The 9153-nt window shown below is 31.2% G+C and overlaps 2 long non-coding RNA genes across 3 annotated transcripts in view; one reads left to right on the top strand and one right to left on the bottom strand.

Annotated features, from left to right (window-relative positions):
• Nucleotides 1–281: 281 nt before the first annotated feature.
• On the bottom strand, nt 282–7072 carry LOC126927827 (uncharacterized). Of its 2 annotated transcripts, none has more exons than XR_007715932.1 (3): nt 6911–7072; nt 6348–6497; nt 282–354 (listed from the first exon to the last, which is right to left on the bottom strand). It is a non-coding gene; the product is annotated as an uncharacterized LOC126927827 (long non-coding RNA). The 2 variants fall into 2 exon arrangements; XR_007715931.1 differs by lacking the exon at nt 282–354 and adding an exon at nt 383–745.
• LOC126927826 (uncharacterized) overlaps nt 2375–9153 on the top strand; it is a 134382-nt gene continuing 127603 nt past the window's right edge. The window contains exon 1 of the long non-coding RNA XR_007715930.1: nt 2375–2589. This is a non-coding gene — a long non-coding RNA (uncharacterized LOC126927826). The remainder of the gene's footprint in view (nt 2590–9153) is intronic.

Here is a 9153-nt window from a genome sequence, read left to right as displayed (position 1 = left end):
ACATTTCCTGTTATTACCTAATTTTGTAAGCGATTTCGGATCCCACATTGCCCTGTACTATGTGGAAATATTACTATTACGTGAAACTATTGATACTGTAAACTTTTGTCAGTAGGCAATTCGATAAAGACTTCCTGCTCTTTGGGCTGGTGCGAATACTATTACGTTATGTCGTGTAACGTTCTATACTATTACGTTATAAAGCATAATTTTAAATTGTATCACTATATGACGTATAACGTTATGTACTATAGTGTTATGAAGGAATAACGTTATATTGCATCACTATATGGCGTATAAAGTTATATACTATTACGTTATAACGTATGACGTTATATTCCATCACTATAGGACCTATAACGTTATATACTATTACGTTATGTCGTGTAACGTTTTATGCTATTACGTTATAACTTATAACGTTATATTGCATCACTATATGATTTGTTACGTTATATACTATTACGTTATTACGTATAACGTTATATTGCATCACTATATGACGTATAACGTTATATACTATTACGTTATTCCGTGTAACGTTTTATACTATTACGTTATCACGTATAACGTTGTATTGCATCACTATAGGGCGTATAACGATATATTGCATCACTATATGACGTTTAACGTTATATACTATAGTGTTATGAAGGAATAACGTTATATTGCATCACTATATGGCGTATAAAGTTATATACTATTACGTTATAACGTATGACGTTATATTCCATCACTATAGGACCTATAACGTTATATACTATTACGTTATGTCGTGTAACGTTTTATGCTATTACGTTATAACTTATAACGTTATATTGCATCACTATATGATTTGTTACGTTATATACTATTACGTTATGACGTATAACGTCATACTGCATCACTATATGACGTATAACGTTATATACTATTACGTTATTCCGTGTAACGTTTTATACTATTACGTTATAGCGTATAATTTTATATTGCATCACTATATGACGTATTGTTACGTTTCGCTATCCAAATTTTGAAATTTTAAACAATGTAGTAGTCGCTGCCACGAGAAACAGTCTAAGGACTGTTTCAATTAGATATTTCTTGTTAGATTATGTAGCGTTGATTGCAGTTTAGGCCACTGGTCAACAATCTCCACGTTTCGGCTAACCTGCTATGCGCAGGAATACTAGCACGGGAGAGGATTGTTTGGATTAAACAGTTATATTATAAATAATTATTAATGGCGGAATTAATGACGAATTATACTAATTATTGATATTATTCATTATTTTAATTATTAATTAATACTAATAATTAAAAGTTGACTCACCTGACGTTGGCCTCCGCTGATGAACGGACAGACCGCTGGGTGATTCCGGTTTTATAAAGATTGACACTTCTATAATTTTTTGTTTTAATCTTTATTTAACTTGAACAGTGTAAACAATAGTGTGTCCGGACGTGTTTAACAATTCGAAATTCTAACACAAAACTTGCGCCAACTATTGTTTTAATTCTAACAGACTAATAACAATTATTTTATAATTCGAACTGACTAATAACATTTATATCTCGTGTATTCTTAAACTCGAACTGGAGCGAACAATTATTCTCTAATCCTAACTTAAATTCTAATTAAATCAACTGAACGAACTGATATCAGACTCACTCAAATTCAATTGAACGACTAACAATTACTCTCCTTATTTTCGCTAAATTCTCCTGAACCAACTAATCACAATTGCTCTATCCTATTTCTTTATTCTAACTGAATTACTCTTCTTTAATTTCGTTAAATTCTCCCGAACGCTAACAATTTCTCTGACTATATTCTAACTGAACCAACTAATGGCAGTACTCTCTTTTCACAATTACTCTGATTGTTCTAACTGAACCACTAACAATTAATCGCTAACGCTAACGCTAACAATTAATCTGACTCTTCTTTATTTTTCGCTAAATTCTCCCGAACCGCTAACAATTACTCTCTTACTCTTTTATTCAACTGGTAACGATTACTCCCTTTTATTCTAACTGGTAACGATTACTCCCTTTTATTCTAACTGGTAACGATTACTCCGATTTGAATTGTGTCGCTACGCTTTTTATAATGACATCCCCAATGGGATGACAGTCACGTGACAGTTCGTTCCGGTGGGAATCGCAATGCTGCAGGTTTTTAGAGTTTCCATGAGAGAACGTGGATTTTGATGATTACAGGTTATGTTGAGTGATGGACACAAAAGCGTCTGCGCTTGTGCGAACTGTGTGAGTATGTGTTTTTAGTATTCTATCTCGTTTCGCATGTTGTTTGTTTCTTAAACTTGTGAATTTGTTTTAGCGCAAGAGGAAGAAGATATGTGAATGGGTACGAGATGACGTGATCGACGTGCGTGTGTGAATATGTGCGAGGGATGATGCTGAAGTGGCGATTTTCCACCCAAATAGGCACAGTGGCACCCCTCGTTGGCGTCGTGTCCTGATGATCTTTTGACAATTTGGTTTTATTTGACAATATGAGATATATTTTTGCTCCTTGTAGATTTATATGTCCATATTTGCTATATATTAAATCGTGTATATTTTATATTACTTTCTTGTTATTAGGTTATTAGTTGTGTAACTCCAGTCTCTGATCTATGGAAAGTGGTGAAAACGTCTTCACGAAATACACTTTCATTCGTTTTCCTCCCTTGCATTGGCACGCTGTGAGTGGTGTCGACTTCCAAATGAGGTTTGTGCATCTTGATTATTATGCGTTTAATGATAGATACGGAGGTATCTTCGTCAGAGGTTCCCATGCGGACTGTCTCGGTGTGTATCTTGTTATGATTTCTTTTTATTTAGTTCATCCTGCTTCTTTCGTGTTTTATTCACTGCATATGATATTTCAGTGCAAGAAGAAGAATTGTAAAGAATCCGTAAGTGGCCCTAGAAGACGCAGTCATCGTGTGAGGTGTTGTCGGCAGAACGAAGAGTCGAAGTCGTTGAAGAAGTCGTGTGACATTTGTATTGTTTCCGGTTATATACAACGCTATTTCACATATCTATGTATATATATATATATTATTATATTATTATATATTATTATACTAAATCTTCAGTTGGTTTAGTTGAATGTTCAGTAATGTAATTTTTACAAGGTGGTTTTGTATATTAGATGAGTAGTTGTTCGATATAATAATATGTGTATATATATATATACATTTCACAATGTAATTTTCCATTATGTAAAATATATATATGCATATGTATATGTGCACGTATTGTTATTCTCATTGTTTCTCGTATCGTTAATTGGTTGAATATTCCCATAATGTGGATTTCGTATATATTCTCTAGGTTCGTAGAAATGTAAATCTATATATTTATTATTTGCGTTTTAATGGTTTAATAACGTATACTTACATATATATATATATATATATATTATGAATTTTTCCCAAAGATACGCGTACGCATGTGTATATCTATATATGTGTGTGTCGCAGAGTAATCTTGTATACAATTTTCACTTTTATTAGAATGTTGATGTAGTGTAGTATATTTTATTTCTTTTATATTTTATTAGATTACCAATTATTTAGATTCACGAAGTAGGTCACACACACAGATATGCATACACGTGTGTGTATATACATGTGTTTTCGCAGAGAAATCTCATACATTTGAATCGCGGCTTGTTTTATTTATTGGTTCATTTAATTATTTCATTTTATTGTATTTTATATGTCATTGCTGATTGGTTGTAGTGTTTCTTTTTATTGATTCATTTATTTCATTTTGATTGTCTGTCGTATAATTCTTTTTATTTTGATTGGTTAGTTATTAGTTAATTTATTATTATTGGTCGTGTTTAATTATTCATAAGTTATTGGTTCGTGGCGTCACGTGCGGAACGCGGGACGTGACAGCATCACTATATGATGTATAACGTTACATACTATAACGTTTTGTCGTATAACGTAATATACTATTACGTTATGTCGTAAAACGTTATATACTATTACGATATAAGGTATAACGTTATATCGCATCACTATATGACGTATAACGTTCTATTGCGTCTATATAGGACGTATAACTTTATATTGCATCACAATATGATGTATAACGTTATATACTATTCCGTTATAACGTATAACGCTTTATCGCATCAGTATATGACATATAACGTTATATACTATTATGTTATGACTTTTAACGTTGCATTGCATCACTATAGGATGTATAACGATATATTGCATCACTATACGGCGTATATAGATATATACCTATTACGTTATATTGTGTAACGTTATATTCCAACACTATAGGACGTATAACGTTATATTGCATCATTATATGACGTATAACGTTATATACTATTACATTATAACGAATAACGGTATATCGCATGACAATATGTGGTATAACGTTTATATACTATTACGTTATCACGTATAACGTTATATCGCACCACTATATGACGTACAACGTTATATTGCATCACCATATGTCGTATAACGTTGTATACTATTACGTTATTAAGATTTAACGTTATATTGCATCACAATATGACGTATAGCGTTATATACTATTACGTTATCACGTATAACGTTATGTCGCATCACTATATGACATATAACGGTATATACTATTATGTTATAACGTATAACGTTGTATTGCAGCACTATAGGGCGTATAACGATATTTTGCATCACTATATGACATATAACGTTATACGCAATAGCGTTAGGAAGGAATAACGTTATATTGTACCACTATATGGCGTATAAAGTTACATACTATTACGTTATTAAGAAATAACGTTATATTGCATCACTATATGACGTATAACATTATATACTAATACGTTATGTGGTGCAACGTTCTATACTATTACGTTATAAGGTATAACGTTATATCGCATCACTATATGGCGTATAATGTTATATACAATTACGTTATGACGTACAACGTTATATTGCATCACGATATGACTTATAACGTTATATACTGTTGCGTTATGTCGTGTAACGTTTTTACTATTACGTTATGGCGTATAACGTTATATTGCACCACAATATGTCGTATAACGTAATATAGTATTACGTTATGAAGAAATAACGTTATATTGCATCACTATATGACGTATAACGTTATATACTAATACGTAATAGTGTATTACGTTATATTGCATCACTATATGGCGTATAATGTTATATACAATTACGTTATGACGTACAACGTTATATTGCATCACGGTATGACTTATAACGTTATACACTGTTGCGTTATGTCGTGTAACGTTTTTACTGTTACGTGTATAGCGTATAACGTTATATTGCATCACTATATGACGTATAAAGTTATATTGCCTCAATATAGTACGTATAACGTTATGTTGCATCACAATATGACGTATAGCGTTATATACTATTACGTTATCACGTATAACGTTATATCGCATCACTATATGACGTATAAAGTTATATACTATTACGTTATGACGTATAACGTTATATTGCATCACGATATGACTTATAACGTTATATACTGTTGCGTTATGTCGTGTAACGTTTTTACTATTACGTTATAGCCTATAACGTTATATTGCATCACAATATGACGTATAGCGTTATATACTATTACGTTATCACGTATAACGTTATGTCGCATCACTATATGACATATAACGGTATATACTATTATGTTATAACGTATAACGTTGTATTGCATCACTATAGAACGAATAGCGATATGTTGCATCAATATGTGTCGTATAACGTTATATATTATTGCCTTATGGAGGAATAACGTTATACCTGCATCACTATATGACATATAAAGTTATATTGCGTAAATATACTACTTATAACGTTATATTGCATCACAATATGACGTATAGCGTTATATACTATTACGTTATCACGTATATCGTTACGTCGCAACTCTATATGACCTATAACGGTATATACTATTATTTTATAACGTATAACGTTGTATTGCATCACTATATGACGTCAAACATTATATGCTGTAGCTTTAGAAAGGAATAACGTTATATTGCATCACGATATGACTTATAACGTTATATACTACTACGTTATCACGTATAACGTTATATACTATTACGTTATAACGAATAACGTATGTGTGCATCAATATATGACGTATAACGTTATATATTATTACGTTATAGATAAGAACGTTATATTGCACCACTATATGACGTATAACGTTATATACGATTACGTTATAAGGTATAACGTCATATACTATTAAATTACAAGGTATAATGTTATATTGCATCACTATAAGGCGTATAAAGATATATACTACTCCGTTATAATGTACAAAGTTATATTCCATCACTATAGTACCTATAACGTTATATCGCATCACTATATGACGTATAATGTTATATACTATTACGATATGACGTATAACGTTATATTGCATCACTATGTGGCGTATAAAGATATATAATATTACGTTATAATGTACAACGTTATATTCCATCACTATAGGACCTATAACGTTATATTGCATCACTATAGGACGTATAACGTCATATTGCATCACTGTATGACTTATAGCGTTATATACTATTATTTTATAGCGTATAACGTTATATCGCATCACTATATGACGTATAATGTTATATACTATTACGTTAGGACGAATAACGTTATATTGCATCACTATGTGGCGTTATATCGCATCACTATATGACGTATAATGTTATATACTATTACGTTATGACGAATAACGTTATATTGCATCACTATGTGGCGTATAAAGATATATAATATTACGTTCTAATGTACAACGTTATATTCCATCACTATAGGACCTATAACGTTATATTGCATCACTATATGGCGTATGAAGATATATACTATTCCGTTATAATGTACAACGTTATATTCCACCACTATAGGACCTATAACGTTATATTGCACCACTATATGACGTGTAACGTTATATACTATTACGTTATGTCGTGTAACGTTTTATACTATTACGTTATAACGAATAACGTTATATTGCATCACTATATAACGTATAAAGTTATATACTATTACGCTTTAACGAATAACGTTATATCGCATGACGATATGAGGTATAAAGTTAAGTATTATTACGTTATCACGAATAACGTTATATCGCATGACTATATGACGTATAACGTTATATACTATTACGTTGTAACGTATGACGTTATATCGCATCACTATATGACGTATAATGTTATATTGCGTCAATATAGTACATATAACGTTATATTGCATCACAATATGACGTATAACTTTATATACTATTACGTTATGAAGAAATAACGTTATATCGCATCACTATATGACGTATAATGTTATATTGCATCACCATGTGTCGTATAACGTTATATTGCATCACTATATGACGTGTAACGTTATATACATTAACGTTATAACGTATAACGATACATTGCACCACTATATGACGTATATCGTTATACACTATTACGTTATGACGCATAACGTTATATACTATTATGTAATAACGTATAACGATATATTGCATCACTATATGAGGTATAAGGTTATACACTATTACGTTATGAAGTATAACTTTATAAAGCATAACTATAAGACGTATTACGTTATATTGAGTCACTATAAGACGTATAACCTTATATTGAGTCACTATATGACGCATAACGTTATATTGCATCACTACATGACGCATAACGTTATATTGCATCACTTTATGACGTATAACGTTATATTGCATCACTATATGACATATATCGTTACACACTATTACGTTATGACGCATAACGTTATATACTATTACGTAATAACGTATAACGATATATTGCATCACTATATGGCGTGTAACGTTATATACTGTAACGTTATAACGTATAACGATATATTGCATCACTATATGACGTACAATGTTATATACTATTACGTTAAGAAGTATAACGACATATTGCATCACTATATGACGTGTAACGTTATATACTGTAACGTTATAACGTATAACGATATATTGCATCACTATATGTCGTGTAGCGTTATATACTGTAACGTTATAACGTATAACGATACACTGCATCACTATATGACGTATATCGTTATACACTATTACGTTATGACGCATAACGTTATATACTATTACGTAATAACGTATAACGATATATTGCATGACTATATGACGTATAACGTTACATTCAATCACTATATGTCGTATAACGTTATATTGCATCACTATATGACGCGTAACGTTATATACATTAACGTTATAACGTATAACGAAACATTGCATCACTATATGACGTATATCGTTATACACTATTACGTTATGACGCATAACGATATATACTATTACGTAATAACGTATAACGATATATTGCATCACTATATGACGGGTAACGTTATATACTGTAACGTTATAACGTAGAACGATACATTGCATCACTATATGACGTATAACGTTATACACTATTACGCTATAAGGTGTAACATTATATCGCATCACTATATGACGTATAACGTTAAAGTGCATCACGATAGGACGTATAACGTTATATCCCATCACTGTATGAAGTACAATGTCATATACTATTACGTTATGACGCATAACGTCATATCGCACCACTATATGAGGTATAACGTTATATACTATTACGTTATAACGTATAACGACATATTGCATCACTATATGACGTGTAGCGTTATATACTGTAACGTTATAACGTATAACGATACATTGCATCACTATATGACGTATAACGTTATACACTATTACGTTATAAGGTGTAACATTATATCGCATCACTATATGACGTATAACGTTAAAGTGCATCACTGTAGGACGTATAACGTTATATCCCATCACTGTATGACGTACAATGTTATATACTAATACGTTAAGAAGTATAACGACATATTGCATCACTATATGACGTGTAACGTTACATACTGTAACGTTATAACGTATAACGATACATCGCACCACTATATGAGGTATAACTTTATACTCTGTTACGTTATGACGCATAACGTCATATCGCATCACTATATGAGGTATAACGTTATATTGCATCACAATATGACGTATAACGTTACATACTGTTACATTATGACGGAATGACGTTATATCGACTCACTATATGACGTATAACGTTAAAGTGCATCA

Source organism: Bombus affinis, unplaced genomic scaffold (assembly GCF_024516045.1).
Source record: "Bombus affinis isolate iyBomAffi1 unplaced genomic scaffold, iyBomAffi1.2 ctg00000245.1, whole genome shotgun sequence".
Taxonomy (NCBI): Eukaryota; Metazoa; Arthropoda; class Insecta; order Hymenoptera; family Apidae; genus Bombus; species Bombus affinis.
The sequence above is the reverse complement of the archived record's forward strand: the minus strand, read 5'-3'. Positions and strand labels throughout refer to the sequence as shown.